Source organism: Bos mutus, chromosome 11 (genome assembly GCF_027580195.1).
Source record: "Bos mutus isolate GX-2022 chromosome 11, NWIPB_WYAK_1.1, whole genome shotgun sequence".
NCBI classification, from domain to species: domain Eukaryota; kingdom Metazoa; phylum Chordata; class Mammalia; order Artiodactyla; family Bovidae; genus Bos; species Bos mutus.
The window spans coordinates 50424002-50446041 of record NC_091627.1 but is presented as its reverse complement, the minus strand read 5'-3'; positions in this window follow the sequence as shown (position 1 = coordinate 50446041).

The window sequence follows — 22040 nt, the reverse complement described above, 5'->3', positions numbered from 1 at the left end:
GGACAGAGGAATCTGACTGGCTATATTTCATGGGATCACAAAGAGTCAGATACAACTGAGCAACTCTCATATTAAAAAAAAAAATCATACTTTGAACTACATACTCTTTTTGTTTGCTTGTCTAAATCTTTAACATGTATGTATATCATCTGTTACAAACAACAGATTAAACAAAATAAAATTAGAGGGAATGATTTCTTGAAGGGCCAGGGTACTCATTCTGCTGTAGATCTCAAGAGATATCACAAGAAGTTTTTTATTTTTTTCTTAACTAATATCTTCCCAAGGAAGACATTATATTCAAAAAGGTTATTCCTTTCCTCTTCCATGAAAAAGCAAAAAGGTCTTGTGGTTTCCTCAGGACTGTGCATGTTTATATCCATTGGTCTCCCATCATCTTGAGCTCCAGCAATGCCTTTCTCTGAGACTGACAACACAATCTGGTAACTAAACATTCTGTCACTTTATATAGGATTTATAAGGGTCAAATTTGACTGCTATTCATTTACCTACCTTATCTTCAAAGCAGTTTTGGGAATTAGGTAAGCATTATGGTCACCTGATAATGGGGGAAATCTATTTGCTTAGAGTCATACAGCTGGTCAGGATCAGAGATGAAGCTTGACTCTTAGTGTTTGGTATATTTATTTACTTCCCTCCTACACATTTCCCTTTGACTTTTTGTATTCCCCCTTTAAAATCTTTACCCTTAATTTCTACCTTAGAATTTGATGCCCTGTCAGAAATTTCTGATTTGTAATAGTGGGAAGTTTCTATTTTTCTCTCATCTGCACAATGAATTCTCATGATCATTAAAATTAAACTATATTCTTCTGTCTGGCACTCAAATCTCCTCATACTCTCATCTCATCTTACATTCTTGGTTTTCCTATATTACTTCTCTTCATGTACATGAAACAGACTGACTGCTATCTTCAGGGTCCTTGACACTTTTAACAATTATTAGGGAGTTTAAAGAGCTTTTGCTTATGTACATGATATCTGTTGATACTGAGCATATTAGAGATTAAATGGATATTTTAAAAATCACAAGAATACTCAAGCACATACTCATTACCTATAAGAGTAATAATGAACCACACACCATGGAGCCACTGGAAAAGTACAGAGTGTAAAAGGCAAATAATTCCTTGATATTTTTTGAAATTATTGTGCCTTACAGATGCCTCCAAAGTATTTAGGAGATCCTTAAGGGTCCCCTTAACATATTTGGGAAACACTAAACTACTACCATAGAAAGGACCCTGGTGTGAGTCAAGAGCTCTGGGTTCAGACCCTCTCTTTGACACAAATGTCCATTTAACATTTATCTGAGCTTCAGCCTTCTGAAATTGAAGGAATGGGGGCTAAGTGATGGTGCAGCTAACATCTCCTAGGGCTGAGCACCTGCTCCTGATCCTGAGAAGATGGATATCATGATGCTCTCTGCTGCTGCTGCTGCTGCTGCTAAGTCACTTCAGTCGTGTCCGACCCTGTGCGACCCCATAGACGGCGGCCCACCAGGCTCCCCCATCCATGGGATTTTCCAGGCAAGAGTACTGGAGTGGGGTGTCATTGCCTTCTCCGATGATGCCCTCTAGTGACTTCCCATATAGGAGAAGCGAATGGCGATCCATTCCAGCATTCTTGCCTGGAGAATTCCATGGACTTCCCATATAAGAATTCTGCTCCCACTTGGTATTCACGTTCTTGATGACCCTTAATCTGTAGGCATGGGTGCTAAGTTGCTTCTGTCATGTCTGACTCTTTGCGACTCTATGGACTGTGACCCACCATGCTCCTCTGTCCTGGTTGGCCCTAAATGTTACAGCTATGCCTAGAAAATTGTGGGCTAAATTTATAAATTTATCCACATGATAATATGCAATGCCAAGAATGCAGGAAGCATAGAGAATCTCAGACATCAATTTTAAATAATGTTTCTCTTACCAAAAGTGCCACAGTAGGGCCCTATAGGGGTATCGAACAGGATTAAGTCATGCAACATATGAAACTATAAGGGGGAGGATTGAAATAAATTTATAAAGTGCATAAAAGTTCTTTAGAATTAAGTTCCAGATCCTTTGATTTCCCCATAGATATCATAACACCCCTGTCCCAGTGACTTCATACTTGGCCTTCTTGTGCACATCCTTGCCTCATCCCACACCAGGTTTTCAGTCAGCTTGCTTCATTACACCATTTCTTCTACATCTAAGGTTGTCTGTCTTATATCCTATTTCCTTAGGCCATACTCAAAAGCTTAAAGTTAACTGACTCACAAAAATAAATTATCTGGTGTTACTAAGATTTATAACAGCATATTATATCTCACAGTTATGACTGTGACCTTTAGTAGATACCCTGTAGTTATTTTAAAAATGGACTCACATGAATCTATGTCACAGTGCAAGCTCTGTGGGTAAGATGGCTTGGGTCAAGAGTTTTTCAGTAAAACAAGTCACACTACCTAGGAATCTCTGAATAATAAAACAGAAAGTGAATGGAAAAATGTCTATTCAGATGCTCTGCCTAATTTTTAATTGAATTGTTTGTTTTTCTTTGTTGTTGTTAAGTTGTATGAGTTCTTTATATAGTTTGGGTATTAACTCTTTATTGGATACATGATTTGAAAATATCTTCTGTTTGGCAGATTGAGTTTTTACTTTGCTGATGGTTTCCTTTGCTGTGCAGAAGCTTTTTGGTTTGGTGTAGTCCCATTTGGTTTTGCTTTTGTTTCTCTTGCCTGAAGAAATATAACCAGAAAGATATGGCTAAGACCCATGTTAAAGATTGTACTGTCTATGTTTTCTTCCATGAGTTTCATGGCTTTGGATTTTATATTCAAATCTTTAATCCACACTGGGTTGATCTTTGTGTATGGTATAAATTTGTGGTCTAGTTCAATTCTTTTGCATGTGGCTGTCAAGTTTTCCCTACACCATTTATTGAAGAGACTCTTTTCCACACTGTATGCTCTTTGCTCCTTTGCAGTAAATTAATTGCCTATACATGTGTGGATTTATTTCTGGGTTCTCAGTTCTGCCCCATGGATCTGTATGTTTTTAGGTCAATACTAAGCCATTTTGATTTATACAACTTTGTAGTTTAATTTGAAATCAGGAAGTGTGATAGCTCCAGCTTTGTTCTTTTTTCTCAGAATTTCTTTGGTTCTATATAAATTTTAAGATTTTTTTGTTCTATTTCTGTGAAAAACTTTTATGGGGATTGCAGTGAATCCATAGATTGCTTTAAGTAAATTGGATATTTTAACAATGTTAATTATTTCAGTCCATGAGAATAGAATAGCCTTCCATTTCCTTGTGTAATCTTTCATTTCTTTCTTTTTTTTTCACAATATCTATGGAAAACAGTACAGAGAGTACAAAAAAAATTAACAGAACTACCATATGATCCAGCTATACCACTTCTGAGTATTTATCCAAAGAATGAATTCAAACACTAATTTGAAAGAGAGGCACACACTCAATCTTCACAACCCAGATAATCATGATGGTGTGATCACTCCTAGAGCCAGACAACTGGAATGTAAAGTCAAGTGGGCCTTAGAAAGCATCACTACGAACAAAGCTAGTGGAGTTGATGGAATTCCTGTTGAGCTATTTCAAATCCTGAAAGATGATGCTGTGAAAGTGCTGCACTCAATATGCCAGCAAATTTGGAAAACTCAGCAGTGGCTACAGGACTGGAAAAGGTCAGTTTTCATTCCAGTCCCAAAGAAGGGCAATGCCAAAGGATGCTCAAATTACCGCACAATTGCACTCATCTCACACGCTAATAAATTAATGCTCAAAATTCTCCAAGCCAGGCTTCAGCAATACGTGAACCGTGAACTTCCAGATGTTCAAGCTGGTTTCAGACAAAGCAGAGGAACCAGAGATCAAATTGCCAACATCTGCTGGATCATGGAAAAAGCAAGAGAGTTCTCGAAAAACATCTATTTTTGCATTATTGACTATGCCAAACCCTTTGACTGTGTGTATCACAAGAAACTGTGGAAAATTCTGAAAGAGATGGGAATACCAGACCACCTGACTGGCCTCTTGAGAAACCTATATGCAGGTCAGGAAGCAACATGGACAGGGAACAACAGACTGGTTCCAAATAGGAAAAGGAGTATGTCAAGGCTGTATATTGTCACCGTGCTTATTTAACTTCTATGTAGAGTACATCATGAGAAACGCTGGGCTGGAAGAAGCACAAGCTGGAATCAAGATTGCCGGGAGAAATATCAATAACCTCAGATATGCAGTTGACACCACCCTTATGGCAGAAAGTGAAAAGGAACTAAAAAGCCTCTTGATGAAAGTGAAAGAGAAGAGTGGAAAAGTTGGCTTAAAGCTTAACATTCAGAAAACGAAGATCATGGCATCTGGTTCCATCACCTCATGGGAAATAGATGAGGAAACAGTGGAAATGGTGGCAGACTTTATTTTGGGGGGCTCCAAAATCACTGCAGATGGTGATTGCAGTCATGAAATTAAAAGACACTTACTCCTTGGAAGGAAAATTATGACCAACCTAGATAGTATATTAAAAAAGTATATTACTTTGCCAACAATGGTCCATCTAGTCAAGGCTATGGTTTTTCCAGTGGTCATGTATGGATGGGAGAGTTGGACTGTGAAGAAGGCTGAGCGCCAAAGAATTGATGTTTTTGAACTGTGGTATTGGAGAAGACTCTTGAGAGTCCCTTGGACTGCAAGAAGATCCAACCAGCCCATTCTGAAGGAGATCAGCCCTGGGATTTCCTTGGAAGGAATGATGCTAAAGCTGAAACTCCAGTACTTTGGCCACCTCATGCGAAGAGTTGACTCATTGGAAAAGACTCTGATGCTGGAGGGATTGGGGGCAAGAGGAGAAGGGGACGACAGAGGATGAGATGGCTGGATGACATCACTGACTTGATGGACGTGAGTTTGAGTGAACTCCGGGAGTTGGTGATGGACAGAGTGGCCTGGCGTGCTGCAGTTCATGGTGTCGCAAAGAGTCAGACACGACTGAGCGACTGAACTGAACTGAACTGATGTTCACTGCAGCATTATTTACAATACCCAAGACATGGAAACAACTTAAGTGCCCATTGCTGGATGAATGGATAAAGAAAATGTGATATATTTATATACAATGAAATACTACCCAGTCATGAAAGGATGAAATCTTAACTTTGCAACAATGTGGTTGGACTGTGAGGGCATTAGAGGAAGTGAAATAAGCCAGATGGAAGAAAACAAATACTATGATTTCACTCATATATGTTATGTAAAACAAAGCAAAATAAATGAACAAAACAGACCACACAAAAAGAATTACATACAGATGAGAACATAATAATGGATTCCAGAGGAGAAGGGAGTTAAGAGAAAGAGAAATGGGTAAAGGGGTTGAACAGTATAGAGACAGATGGAAACTAAACTTTTTATGGTGAGCACACTGTAGTGTATACAGAAATCGAATAAATTAAAAAAAAAATATATGAAAAACTTGAGTTCAGGTCCTGACTCTGGCACTAAATAGGTGAATGAACTTAAATGCATTGTTTAAATTCTCTGAGCTTCTGTTTCAGTTCAGTTCAGTTCAGTCGCTCAGTCGTGTCCGACTCTTTGTGACCCCATGAATCGCAGCACGCCAGGCCTCCCTGTCCATCACCAACTCCCGGAGTTCACTGAGACTCACGTCCATCGAGTCAGTGATGCCATCCAGCCATCTCATCCTCCGTTGTCCCCTTTTCCTCCTGCCCCCAATCCCTCCCAGCATCAGAGTTTTTTCCAATGAGTAAACTCTTCGCATGATGTAGCCAAAGTACTGCAGTTTCAGCTTTAGCATCATTCCTTCCAAAGAAATCCCAGGGCTGATCTCCTTCAGAATGGACTGGTTGGATCTCCTTGCAGTCCAAGGGGCTCTCAAGAGTCTTCTCTAACACCACAGTTCAAAAGAATCAATTCTTCGTTGCTCAGCTTTCTTCACAGTACTCATCTGTAAAAGAAAAATTTGACAGTCATAAATGTAGAATATCTAGACAAATTTGCCACTGCTTCGATTTCATTAAATTAATGCTTTGGTCCTTGGTCTTCAAAGCTTTCTCTTTAGTTGCTCTACCAACATTATGCAGATATCCACTATTACTTTGTAAATTTTATTTTATTATTACTATTTTTTTAATTTAATTTTATTTTTTAACCTTACAATATTGTATTGGTTTTCCATATATCAACATGAATCCGCCACAGGTATACACGTGTTCTCCATCCTGGACCCTCCTCTCTCCTCCCTCCCTGTACCATCTCTCTGGGTCATCCCAGTGCACCAGCCCCAAGCATCCAGTATCGTGCATTGAACCTGGACTGGCGACTCATTTCATATATGATATTATACATGTTTCAGTGCCATTCTCCCAAATCATCCCACCCTCTCCCTCTCCCACAGAGTCCAAAAGACTGTTCTATACATCTGTGTCTCTTTTGCTGTCTCGTATACAGGGTTATTGTTACCATCTTTCTAAATTCCATGTATATGCATTAGTATACTGCATTGGTGTTTTTCTTTCTGGCTTTATTATTGTTTTTTCTTGAAGGATGATTGCTTTACAGATTTTTGTGGTTTTCTGTCATATATCAACAAGAATCAGCCATAAGTACACCCATATTCTTTTCTGTTTTTTTTTTAAGAGAAAAACTTCAACAAATTTTCCAAACATTTCTAACAGGACAACAGTATACTGACTCTAAGATAATAAGACTCAATGGAAGCATAAATAAAAGAAGGATCTTGACCTAGCATCAAGAAAAGGCCAGAATTTAGAGTTGCAACAAAGGAGAAATCATGTCTAGATAGGCAATTCAAGGAGGTTTCATGTTCTTTCTTCTCTAAGAATTTTTTTTTTTCTGAATCATAGAATTTCAATTTTATAATGATATTTCTTATTTCTTTCTGGCTTCCATTATTCAGAAATCAGCTGTCAGTCTTATTCTTAATCATTTGAAGATATTATGTATTTTTCCCTTGCTTTACAGAGGTATATTGACATAATTTTAAGATATTTAAAGTGCATATCATGATAATTTGATACGTGTAAAATATGAAAGAATTTTCCCCATCTAGTTAATTATTGCATTCTTCACCTCACATATTTACACATTTTTAATAGAAATGTTTCAGATTATCTCTGTCTTTCTCTCTCCCCACATCTTTTTTTATCAATTCCTCCATTAATGAAGACACATTGTTTCCACATCTTGCTTATTGTGAATAATTCTGCAGTGAACAAGGGAGTGAAGATATCTCTGATATGTGGATGCTTTTGAGATTTTTTTTTTGTCTTTGTTTTGCAGCAGTTTTGCTATGATGTACTTAGGTGTGATTTTCTTGATTTTTATCCTGCTTCTGGTTTGTAATGATTTTTCAATCTATAGTTTGATGTTATTCAATTTGGGGGAAATTCTTGGTCATTATCTCCTCAAGCATTCCCTGCCCATTCTTTTTCTTTCTCATATGGTGCTTTAATCAGTTTTGTGTAAGATTGTCTCACATCATTCTAAATGTCTTTTCTGTTCTTTTCTGAATTTTTCATATTTTTCATCTGCGAATTTCCTATTGACCTATCTTGCAGTTCACTAATTGTATTTTCTATTGAGTTCTTAGTTTAATTTATTGTATTCTTCAGTTCTATAATTTCCATTTGATATTTACAAAATGGATTCAAGTTCTCTAGTGAAATTGTCTATCTTTACATCCAATTTCTTGAAAATTTAATCAAAAGTATTTTTCTAGAATGGTGTTGCTGGTTTCGTCACTCAGTCATGTCTGACTTTTGCAGCCCCATAAACTATAACCCACCAGGTTCCTCTGTCCATGGGATTTTCCACACAAGAATACTGGAGTATAGTATGTAGTATGTAGTATGTAGGAAGTGCTCTGAGTAATGCAATCTTTTTATAGGTGGGATTCAAGATTTCCTCTGTCAGGCAGCTGGAGTAGGTGTGTTCACCTTAGTTAATCAGTGACTGAGCTGACTAGAGGCTGGATTGTATTTTTCTCTACCTTCATCTAAGTCCTTATTTTGCCCCCAAATAACAGCCTCCTTCTTGGAAATTCTCCTTCCAATACTTTTCTTTCTAGAGCAACAAGAATACAAAACCCAGCTTCGCTTTTCATCTACTTTTATGTTGCATCCCAGTCACTTGCCCCATGTTAAGAATGAATAAATAGAAAGCATCAAATAGCAATCAATAAAAGAAAAAATCAACACTATGAACATGAAAAATGTTTGTGCATCAAAGGATACCATCAAGAAAGTGAACACACAAATATGGAACAGGGGAAAATATTTGCAATTCATCTGAAAAGGGTTTAGTGTCTAGAATATATGATTATAATTTAGCAAAGAAAAAGATAAACAACCCAGTTAAAAGTGGGTAGAGGACTTGAATATCTATTTCTCTGAAGAAGATACCTAGATGAACAATAAGCACATGAAATATGCTCAATTAGGAAAATGCAAACCAAAACCAAACCACAATTATCACATAACATCTACTAAGTTCAGTTCAGTTCAGTCGCTCAGCCATGTCCGCCTCTTTGTAACCCAAGGAACTATAGCACGCCAGGCATCCTGTCCATCACCAACTCCCGGAGTCCACCCAAACCCATGTCCATTGTGTCGGTGATGCCATCCAACCATCTCATCCTCTGTTGTCCCCTTCTCCTCTCGTGCTCAATCTTTCCCAGAATCATGGTCTTTTCAAGTGAGTCAGCTCTCCGTATCAGGTGGCCAAAATATTGGAGTTTCAGCTTCAGCATCAGTCCTTCCATGAATATTCAGGACTGATTTCCTTTAGGATGGACTGGTTGGTCCTTGCAGTCCAAGGGACTCTCAAGAGTCTTCTCCAACACCGCAGTTCAAAAGCATCAATTCTTCGGTGCTCAGCCTTCTTCACAGTCCAACTCTCACATCCATACTTGACCACTGGAAAAACCATAGCCTTGACTAGATCGACCTTTGTTGGCAAAGTAATGTCTCTGCTTTTCAATATGCTGTCTAGGTTGGTCATAACTTGCCTTCCAAGGAGCAAGCGTCTTTTAATTTCATGGCTGCAATCACCATCTGCAGTGATTTTGGAGCCCCCAAAAATAAAGTCTGACACTGTTTCCACTGTTTCCCCATCTATTTGCCATGAAGTGATGGGACCAGATGCCATGATCTTCGTTTTCTGAATGTTGAGCTTTAAGCCAACTTTTTCACTCTCCTCTTTCACTTTCATCAAGAGGCTGTTTAGTCCTTCTTCACTTTCTGCCATAAGGGTGGTGTCAACTGCATATCTGAGGTTATTGATATTTCTCCTGGCAATCTTGATTCCAGCTTGTTCTTCTTCCAGCCCAACGTTTCTCATGCTGTACTCTGCATATAAGTTAAATAAGCAGGGTGACAATATACAGACTTGACGTACTCCTTTTCCTATTTGGAACCAGTCTGTTGTTCCCTGTCCAGTTCTAACTGTTGCTTCCTGACCTGTATACAGGTTTCTCAAGAGGCAGGTCAGGTGGTCTGGTATTCCCATCTCTATGGCTATTACTTTAAAACAGGAAATTAACAAGTGTTGGCAAGGACATGGAGACATTGAAACCTTTGGGAATTGTTAGTAGGAATGTAAAGTGGTGTAGCCACTTTGAAAAATAATTTCCTAATTAAATTAGTTATATAAAGTAAAATATACAATTACTGTATGGCCCAGTAATTTCCCTCCTAGGTACATACCTCCCAAACTGAAAAGAGGTATTAAAACAAATACTCATAGCAATACATTGTCAATAGTCAAAGGGTAGAAAGAACCCAAATATCCAATTGGTGAATGAATCAACAAAATATGCTGACATCCATATAATGAAGTGCTATTCGGTTATAGAGATCAGTGGAGAAATAACTCCATAAAGAATGAAGAGACAGAGCCAAGGCAAAAACAACACCCAGTTGTGGGTATGACTGGTTATGAAAGTAAAGACCAGGGCTGTAAAGAGCAATATTCCATGGGAACCTGGAATGTTAGATCCATGAGTCAAGGCAAATTGGAAGTGGTCAAACAGGAGATGGCAAGAGTGAACATTGACATTTTAGGAATCAGTGAACTAAAATGGACTGGAATGGGTGAATTTTACTCAGATGACCATTACATCTACTACTGTGGGCAAGAATCCCTTACAAGATATGGAGTACCCATCATACGCAACAAAAGAGTCCAATAATGCAGTACTTGGATGCAATCTCAAAAACAGCAGAATGGTCTTTGTTTGTTTCCAAGGCACACCATTCAATATCACAGTAACCCAAGTTTTTGCCCTGACCAGTAATGCTGAAGAAGCTGAAGCTGAATGGTTCTATGAATACCTACAAAACCTTCTAGGACTAACACCAAGAAAAGATGTCCTTTTCACTATAGGGGACTGGAATGCAAAAGGAGGAAATCAACAAATACCTGGATTAACAGGCAAATTTGTCTTTGGAGTACAGAATGAAGCAGGGCAAAGGCTAATAGAGTTTTGCCAAGAGAACACACTGGTGATAGCAAACACCCTCTTCCAACAACACAAGAAAAGACTCTACACATGGACATCACCAGATGGTCAATAATGAAATCAGATTGATTATATCCTTTGCAGTCAAAGATGGAGAAGCTCTATACAGTCAGCAAAAACAAGACCAGGAGCTGACTGTGGCTCAGATCATGAACTCCTTATTGCCAAATTCAGACATAAATTAAAGAAAGTAGGGAAAAACCACTAGAGAATTCGAGTATGACCTAAATCAAATTGCTTATGATTATGCACTGTGGCAAATAGATTCAAGGGATTAGATCTGATTGACAGAGTGCCCGAAGACCTATGGACAGAGGTTTGTGACATTGTACAGGAGGCAGGTATCAAGACCATCCCAAGAAAAAGAAATGCAAAAAGGCAAAATAGTTGTCTGAGGAGGACTTACAAAAAGCTATGAAAAGAAGAGAAACAAAAGGCAAAGGAGAAAAGGAAAGATATACACATTTGAATCCAGAATTCCAAAAATAGCAAGAAGAGATGAGAAAGCCTTCTTCCATGATCAATGCAAAGAAATAGAGGAAAACAATAGAATGGGAAAGCCTAGAGATCTTATCAAGAAAATTAGAGATGCCAAGGGAACATTTAATGCAAAGATGGACACAATAAAGGACAGAAATGATACGGACTTAACAGAAGCAGAAGATATTAAGAAAAGGTGGCAAGAATACACAGAAGAACTAGGCAAAAAAGTTCTTCATGACTCAGATAATCACAATGGAATGATCACTCACCTAGAGCCAGATATCTTGGAATGTGAAGTCAAGTGGGCCTTAGGAAGTAATACTATGAACAAAGCTAGTGGAGGTGATGGAATTGCAGTTGAGCTATTTAAAATCTTAAAAGATAATGCTCTGAAAGTGCTGCACTCAATATGCCAGCAAATTTGGAAAACTCAGCAGTGGCCACAGGACTGGAAAAGGTCAGTTTTCATTCCAATCCCAAAGAAAGTCAATATCAAAGAATGCTCAAACTGCTGCACAATTGCATTCATCTCACATGCTATCAAAGAAATGCTCAGAATTCTCCAAGCCAGGCTTCGACAGTAGGGGAATGGTGAACTTCCAGATGTTCAAGCTGGATTTAGAAAAGGCAGAGGAACCAGAGATCAAACTGCCAACATCTGTTGGATCATTGAAAAAGCAAGAGAGTTCCAAAAAAATATCTACTTCTGCTTTACTGAAAATGCCAAAGCCTTCGACTGTGTGAATGACAACAAACTGTGGAAAATCCTGAAAGAGATGGGAATACCAGACCACCTGACCTGCCTCTTGAGAAACCTGTATGCAGGTCAGGAAGCAATAGTTAGAACTGAACATGGAACAACAGACTGGTTCCAAATAGGAAAAGGAGTACGTCAAGGCTGTATATTATCACTCCACTTATTTAACTTATATGCAGAGTACATCATGAGAAATGCTGGACTGGATGAAGCACAAGCTGGAATCAGGATTGCTGAGAGAAATACCAATAACCTCAGATATGCAGATGACACCACACTTATGGCAGAAAGCAAAGAAGAGCTAAAGAGACTCTTGATGAAAGTGAAAGAGGAGAGTGAAAAAGTTGGCTTAAAACTCAACATTCAGAAAACTAAGATCATGGCATCCGGTCCCATCACTTTCTGGCAAATAAATGGGGAAAAAGTGGCAGACTTTATTTTTTTGGGTTGCAAAATCACTGAGGATGGTGACAGCAGCCATGAAATTAAAAGATACTTGCTCCGTGGAAGAAAAGTTATGACCAACCTAGACAGAATATTACCAAACAGAGACATTGCTTTGCCAACAAAGTTCTGTCTACTCAAAGCTATGTTTTTTCTTCTAGTCATGTATGGATGTGAGAGTTGGACTATAAAGAAAGCTGAGTGCCGAAGAATTAATGATTTTGAACTGCAGTGTTGGAGAAGACTCTTGAGAGTCCCTTGGACAGCAAGAACATCCAACCAGTCCATCCTAAAGGAAATAAGTCCTGAATATTCATTGGAAGGACTGATGCTGAAACTGAAACTCCAATATTTTGGCCACCTGATGTGAAGAACTGACTCATTTAAAAAGACCCTGATGCTGGGTAAGATAAAGGTGGGAGGAGAAGGGGACAACAGAGGATGAGATGGTTGAATGGCATCACTGACTCTATGGACATGAATTTGAGTAAACTCCAGGAGTTGGTGATAGACAGGGAGGCCTGGTGAGTTGCATTTCATGGGGTCATTCGAACACGACTGAGTGACTGAACTGAACTGATTAATTCAGTTATAAAAGAAATGAAGTACTGATATACACTACAACATGAACAACCTTAAAAACATTATGCTAAGTAAAAGAAGCCAGACATGAAAAAGATACACATTGTACGATTCTATTAATTTGAAATATTGGCATTAGGTAATAGGTATATAGACACAAAGTAGATAGACTAGTGGCTGCCAAGAGCCAGGCCTATGGATATGGAGTGACTAGTTTATACGAGATCTGTTTTGCAATGCTGACAACGTTTTGTAATTCAATATAAGTGACAGTCTCATTGCACTGTAAATGTACTAAACTCTACTTAATTGTACACTTTAAAATGGTCGTTTCATGTTATATGGATTTTAACTTAATTTAAGGAAAGATTAAGCAAATATCCTGATGGCAAGGGCAACATGCAAACTGTTGGGCATAACTCAGTGGGCTTCCCTTCTTTCTAAAATCTTGATTCTTCAGTTTTTGGCTCCTTTATCAGAACTCTGATGTCTCGAAACATATGCTCTTAAACATAGGCAGATTTGGTGCCTTCCTGATTTATTCAAACTTGTGATAACCTCTTTCCTCTAAATTCCAAGAGCTATTATTCACTCCTGTACTCAAATCTATACAATTATAGATTATATATGAATGTATATATACTTTGTATATGTATATATATATGTATGTATATATACATACTTTGTATATATACATATGTGTGTATATATATACATATATACATATGTATATATACATTGAGGACTTCCCTGGTGGCTCAGACGGTAAAACGTCTGCCTACAGTGCAGGAGACCTGGGTTCGATCCCTGGGTCAGGAAGATCCTCTGGAGAAGGAAATGGCAACCCACTCCAGTACTCTTGCCTGGAAAATCCCATGGACAGAGCAGCGTAGTAGGCTACAGTCCATGGGGTCGCAAAGAGTTGGACATGATTGAGTGACTTCACTTCACTTATGAATGTATGTATATACTTACAGATTATATATAACTATATATATAGCTTATTTCTTTAACCAGGTTACATCCTCCTTCACAATCAGAATAGGTTTTTTCCCCTTATCTTCAGCACATAGCACAGTAGTTAATAGTGAATCAGAATCACCTGAGACAACTCATTGGTTCTAACCCCAGGTATTTGGAATAAAAATTCTAGGTTAAAACCAAGAAAAGTGCATTTAACAAATACCACAGATGCCTGAAAGCCATGTGCTACAGAACTTCAAGAAACCCTTTGACACATTTCCCAGTCTTGTTCCCCATTGACGATGCAATGCCATATGTGTTACCTACATTTTACCTTTGCTGTCATTCCATCCAGTGTTGAATCGAATATGCAGAGAAGGCTACACCATCAATATGTATGATATGTCAAACTATGGCAAGATGATTCAGTTATTATTGCTAAAAGGAATTTACATTTTATATATCATAACTTTTAATATTGCATTGATATTCAGTGATAAAGCAATTGGACTCTACCTATTGCAGTTTTTTGTTGGCTTACAAAAATCTAATATGCCATATAGCAATAGAAGTGGCAGAGGGCATGGGCAGCAATTGCTTTGTATTTAACCATGACCAAGGTAAGGAGTGTCTGAAGGGGCAAGAGAAGGAAACATCAAGAAGTGCAGAGATTAAAAAAAAAAAAAAAAAGACCAAGTAAAGACCCCGGTGTCTGAAGAGAATAGATACAAATGGAAATCACTGTCAGAGTAATTCATACTAAAGAATTTTTGCCTAAATTATTTGCCTCCAATATTTAAATGAAAGTATTTTAGGAGCTTCTAAGACCCATTAACTTTATGGCCCAGTTAATGTTGGATGAAACATAACCACTTGGCATGGGCTTCAGCTCACACCATGATATTGGAAATGCAGAGAGATTGCATATCTCAAGGTCCCCTGCACAACTGTCTTCACTCTTAGTGGCCCTGCAGATCTGCCTAGCTCCAGTGGATAACTCCTTCTCTTCTGAAAGTTTAGATTGTAGGGAGCTCTGTGATGGATTCTATTCTCACAGTTGCTGTCTGTGTATTTTAGAGCCAAGTGATGAACTATAAAGCCACAGTCATCAAGACAGTATGGTACTGGCACAAAGACAGAAATATAGATCAATGGAACAAAATAGAAAGCCCAGAGATAAATCCAAGCACATATGGACACCTTATCTTTGACAAAGGAGGCAAGAATATACAATGGATTAAAGACAATCTCTTTAACAAGTGGTGCTGGGAAAACTGGTCAACCACTTGTAAAATAATGAAACTAGAGCGCTTTCTAACACCATACACCAAAATAAACTCAAAATGGATTAAAGATCTAAATGTAAGACCAGAAACTATAAAACTCCTAGAGGAGAACATAGGCAAAACACTCTCTGACGTACATCACAGCAGAATCCTCTATGACCCACCTCCCAGAATATTGGAAATAAAAGCAAAAATAAACAAATGGGACCTAATTAACCTTAAAAGCTTCTGCACATCAAAGGAAACTATAAGCAAGTTGAAAAGACAGCCTTCAGAATGGGAGAAAATAATAGCAAATGAAGCAACTGACAACTAATCTCAAAAATATACAAGCAACTCCTACAGCTCAACTCCAGAAAAATAAATGACCCAATCAAAAAATGGGCCAAAGAACTAAATAGACATATCTCCAAAGAAGACATACAGATGGCTAACAAACACATGAAAAGATGCTCAACATCACTCATTATCAGAGAAATGCAAATCAAAACCACTACGAGGTACCATTTCACGCCAGTCAGAATGGCTGCAACCCAAAAGTCTACAAGCAATAAATGCTGGAGAGGGTGTGGAGAAAAGGGAACCCTCTTACACTGTTGGTGGGAATGCAAACTAGTACAGCCACTATGGAGAACAGTGTGGAGATTCCTTAAAAAACTGGAAATAGAACTGCCTTATGATCCAGCAATCCCACTGCTGGGCATACACATTGAGGAAAGCAGAAGGGAAAGAGACACGTGTACCCCAATGTTCATCGCAGCACTGTTCGTAATAGCCAGGACATGGAAGTAACCTAGATGCCCATCAGCAGATGAATGGATAAGAAAGCAGTGGTACATATACACAATGGAGTATTACTCAGCCATTAAAAAGAATACATTTGAATCAGTTCTAACGAGGTGGATGAAACTGTATACAGTTTCTATACAGTATACTAACACATATATATGGAATTTAGAAAGATGGTAACAATAACCCTGTATACGAGACAGCAAAAGAGACACTGATGTATAGAACAGTCTTTTGGACTTTGTGGGAGAGGGAGAGGGTGGGATGATTTGGGAGAACGGCATTGAAATATGTATATATCATATATGGAATGAGTCACCAGTCCAGGTTCAATGCACGATACTGGATGCTTGGGGCTGGTGCACTGGGACGACCCAGAGGGATGGTATGGGGAGGGAGGAGGGAGGAGGGTTCAGGATGGGGAACACAGGTATACCTGTGGCGGATTCATTTAGATATTTGGCAAAACCAATACAATATTGTAAAGTTTAAAAATAAAATAAAATTAAAAAAAAGAAATATTTTCCCATAACAACTCGAAAGAAAGTGAAAATTGCTCAGTGTGTCCGACTCTTTGGGACCCCTTGGACTGTCCATGGAATTCTCCAGGGCAGAACACTGGAGTGGGTAACCTTTCCCTTCTCCAGGGGATCTCCCCAACCTAGGATCGAACCCAGGCCTCCAGCATTGCTGGCTGTTTCTTTACCAGCTGAGCCACAAGGGAAACCCAAGATCACTGGAGTGGGTAGCCTATCCCTTTTTGGGGGGATCTTCCTGACCCAGGAATTGAACTGGGGTCTCCTGCATTGCAGGCAGATTCTTTACCATCTGAGCTACCAGGGAAGCCCTACTCAGCCACTTCTAAATCCTGAGACTTCAGCCTGATTAGTTAATCATTCTATGCCTTAGTTTCCTCTTATGATAAATAGACTAAAATCTTCTACATAGGATTACCATGAAGAATAAATGAGATAATTAAAGTAAAGCAATAAACGTCGTGCCCCCAAAATGCAGTAGTCCTTAATAGATCACCTATTTTTATAGGAGTTCAAAGTGAGTAGATTTGAATTTTTGTTCTACCAATGGTATTTATTACATGTTGCCCATGACATTTTGTCCCTCTTAAATGAATCTTGGCAGTATCCTGAGCCAGCTATGCCTTTCTCTTTGTTCCCCTTGTTCCCCTTCTCTACACCCAGATCTTTCCAGGGACCACTCTTCCTTGTCTGGATGCTGGCTTAGATGGGCTGTGGTAAAAATGGACAGGATATTTGCACACCTTACCATATACCAGATGCTTCACATACATGACTTTATTTAATCCTCACAAAACAATGTTCATAGTTTTTGTGTATATATATACACACATGTGTGTGTGTGTGCCTAGCTGTATACAGCTATATCAATATGTAGACAGATATATGGTTGAAAACTGATTCTTAGGTTACACAAATTGTTAAAAATGAGAGATTGAGCAAGTATCTACCATGGTTCAATCTATCAGATACAAAATTGATTTTTTTTACATTATGCCCTGTCAGCTTTAATCTATAAGGGTTGATTTTTGAGCTGAGCTTTAAACTAGGAATGGATGAGAAGACTAAGAGGGTAAGCCTACCTGGTAGAAGCATTCAGGGAGAATTTAGAGTTAACTCCTAACAACCTCATTTGGTTGGATCTTATTGTGTTTCATTACTGCTTCAGTATGCTCCTGTATAATTTAAGACCTATTGTGCCAAACTTTTCCAAAGGGGGAAAAATCATAAAAGTCAAGCTGAGACTTTCACAGTTATTTAGAGATTGCGATATCGCTGAATTTAAGCTATGTGAACAGAAAATACCAACCATTGGGGCAATAATTGTCACTAGGAAAAAAGATCCATTTATCTTATATGAGCATCAAATGATTCTTGCATTGAAATAAAAAAAGAAAGAATTCCAGAATCATCCTTCCCTTGCTTTTTGATGACAATGCCACCCACTGCAGGTAATCAGTTCAGGGACATGTGGGAGGCTGCTACACAGGAGCTATGTAGGTTGGGTTTCTTTGGCAGGCAAGAACTGCCCCTCTGGGCAATGTACCCACTAAATAAAAAGTGGAAGGCAGCTAAGTTTTGCAAGCTTCACCCCAGAAGACAAAAGAGCAACAGGGATTTTGGTGGCAAAATATAATGGTCTATTGTTTTAGGTCACTATTATAAAGGGTTAGATCAATATTAATACCTTTTATTTTTGTTTCCATAATTCAAATCCCTGAAAGTTTAGTTTGGCCTGCACTGGGTCCTGTGCCTGCCCCCCTGACCAGGAAGAAGATGGTACCTTGATCAATAGCTCCATCAAGATTGCCTATAATGGGGAAGTGGTATCTGGGACAGGGAAATCAATATGCTATTTCTAGAAGCTGTAAGAATGTAGGGCACAAGAAACCATCTGCTTTGGGTTGTGCATTTTTACTCCTGAGGGCAGTACTTAGTTCCTCTAGAGCAACGACCAGCCCACAGAGTTTCTCTGTAGATGGGACACTTTTCACAATTGAAGTGAAAAAGAAGTTAACTATCTTTCCTACATACATCATATTTATGACTATGTTCTATTTTTGTATTTAAAGGTTTATTTCTTTTTAGCAACTATGATTATATACCTATTTTTTCTCCATTACTATTGCATTGGAATAATTTCCTATCATTAAATGTTTTCAAAAATATACTCTTTAATGACTGTTATGTCATTGTGGGTTATCATAATTTATTCTATCTTCATCTGCAGTAAAGTTAAGTTTTTAAGTAAATTTAAACTTACTGTCATGGTTAACCTTGCACATAAATCTATGTACCCATCTGCAATTATTTTCCCAGGATAAATTCCTAGAATTAACAGGTCTAAACAAGTGAATACTGTTAGGATTCAGTTCAGTTCAGTTCAGTCACTCAGTTGTGTCCGACTCTTTGCGACCCCATTGAACTGCAGCACACCAGGCCTCCTGTCCATCACCAACTCCCGGAGTTTACCCAAACTCATGTCCATTGAGTCGGCGATGCCATCCAACCATCTCATCCTCTGAGGTACCCTTCTCCCACTTTCAATCTTTCCCAGAATCAGGGTCTTTTCAAATGAGTCAGTTCTTTGCATCAGTTGGCCAAATTATACATATTGCTAAATTTCCCTCAATAGAAGTATTTACATCCATAGAAGGAAAAGACAGAGTGGGGAAAAGGAAGATATAGGCATAAGACTAGCACCTTTAAGAGTATTTATAGACCACTGTCTGGCTTGGCACAGGGGAGATATTTGGTCTGGTTATATTGTGACCATCCCTGGACACAGGATGAATGCTCAGCTCCCAAGAGGGTATGTAGATTTCCAGGTTAATTTGTGTCCCAGCCAGTGCTCTGTGACTGGAGATGTATTTGCAATTGTTAGCACCAGAATGACTATAAACCAATCTTAATAAAGTACCCACAGCATGTCTAATTGTAAGTACTGCATCATTTTGATAAAATCTTATTTGCAATACCTAATTGCAAATGTACCCCTAGGCAATTAAATGAGGTGACTAAATCATTTTATTTCTTCCTCCAGGATTATTTGCATTCAATGTCTTCCTTCATAGATGAAAAATTGTGGTATTTAATCAAATATAGAGGTGGAAGAGACGTAAAATAACATTATCCCAGGAGGCAAATGTGCAGAATGTGTACTAACTCTCTGCTAGTCAAATTCCAGTCTCTAACTAATTATTCAGGTCACACTGCATTTAATTGCTCGCTTATTTTTCTAGTCTTTCTCAAATGTAGGTACTCTAAGGATTGAATCCGTTCAGTGTTATATTTCCACTTGTTTTCTTGGCTGATGATGTAACAGTCTTTGAACTAAAGAATACCTGAGTTTGAATTACGACTCAGCTATTCAGCAGTTGTGTGATGAATATCAGCCTATTTCCTCATTTGTAAAATGGAATTCATAATAGCTATTTTCAAGGGTTGTTATGAAGAATGAATGAGATTACATATATAGTGCTTAACATATTTAGTATATATGGTAGCTACTTTATACTAATGATATATACTTGTTGAATGTTTAAAGAATTGTGTTTTTTACTCTGTAGAATCATTTTGTTTACTAGATGCCTAGGTCCTGTTCTCATGTATTCCTTTTTCCTTTTATCTTACTCTGTTCTCTAGCTACTACTTTCTTTATGTGTGCTCATGGCTTTGTTCATGATTTCATGACTGTCATTGTTTCTTGATAATTCTCTTTCTCCTAATCTTAGTTTACTGCTCTGGTCAACTAAGTTCCTGGGATGAATAGACTCTGTTTTCCCTGATCAGAGTATGTAATAAACATGTGCATTCTGTTCTTCTACTGAGGTAGAGTATATGACCTCTAAGTCATCCATCATAGCACTCACGGTTAGAAAGTTTTTTCATCTATCTATCCATTCAACTATCTCCTTGTCAGCATCTACTCATGATAAACAGAGCATCATGTGTTTATTGTATCCCTCAGGTATTTATTTATTTATTTTTTATGATCTTTTTATTTTATTTTTTTAATTTTATTTTATTTTTAAACTTTACAATATTGTATTAGTTTTGCCAAATATCTAAATGAATCCGCCACAGGTATACCTGTGTTCCCCATCCTGAACCCTCCTCCCTCCTCCCTCCCCATACCATCCCTCTGGGTCGTCCCAGTGCACCAGCCCCAAGCATCCAGTATTGTGCATCGAACCTGGACTGGTGACTCATTTCACATATGATATTATACATGTTTCAATGCCATTCTCCCAAATATCCCCACCCTCTCCCTCTCCCACAGAGTCCATAAGACTGATCTATACACCAGTGTCTCTTTTGCTGTCTCGTACACAGGGTTATTGTTACCATCTTTCTAAATTCCGTATATATGCGTTAGTATACTGTATTGGTGTTTTTCTTTCTGGCTTACTTCACTCTGTATAATAGGTTACAGTTTCATCCATCTCATTAGAACTGATTCAAATGTATTCTTTTTAATGGCTGAGTAATACTCCATTGTGTGTATGTACCACAGCTTTCTTATCCATTCATCTGCTGATGGGCATCTAGGTTGCTTCCATGTCCTGGCTATTATAAACAGTGCTGCGATGAACATTGGGGTACACGTGCCTCTTTCCCTTCTGGTTTCCTCAGTGTGTATGCCCAGCAGTGGGATTGCTGGATCATAAGGCAGTTCTATTTCCAGTTTTTTAAGGAATCTCCACACTGTTCTCCATAGTGGCTGTACTAGTTTGCATTCCCACCAACAGTGTAAGAGAGTTCCCACAGAGTTCACTGTGGAGAGAACTCTCCAACAGTGTGGAGAGTTCCCCACACCCTCCCCAGCATTTATTGCTTGTAGACTTTTGGGTTGCAGCCATTCTGACTGGCGTGAAATGGTACCTCATAGTGGTTTTGACTTGCATTTATCCATGTACATATGGACACCTTATCTTTGACAAAGGAGGCAAGAATATACAATGGATTAAAGACAATCTCTTTAACAAGTGGTGCTGGGCACACTGGTCAACCACTTGTAAAAGAATGAAACTAGAACACTTTCTAACACCATACACAAAAATAAACTCAAAATGGATTAAAGATCTCAACGTAAGACCAGAAACTATAAAACTCCTAGAGGAGAACATAGGCAAACCACTCTCCGACATACATCACAGCAGGATCCTCTATGACCCACCTCCCAGAATATTGGAAATAAAAGCAAAAATAAACAAATGGGACCTATTTAAATTTAAAAGCTTCTGCACAACAAAGGAAACTATAAGCAAGGTGAAAAGGCAGCCTTCAGAATGGGAGAAAATAATAGCAAATGAAGCAACAGACAAACAACTAATCTCAAAAATATACAAGCAACTCCTACAGCTCAACTCCAGAAAAATAAATGACCCAATCAAAAATTGGGCCAAAGAACTAAATAGACATTTCTCCAAAGAAGACATACAGATGGCTAACAAACACATGAAAAGATGCTCAACATCACTCATTATCAGAGGAATGCAAATCCCTCAGGTATTTAAAATAACCTCCAATACTTCCAGTTTTTTCCTCTTCTTCTATAAATGACATTCTCCCTATCCTTTTCAATATGTCACATGGCCCCTAGAAGGG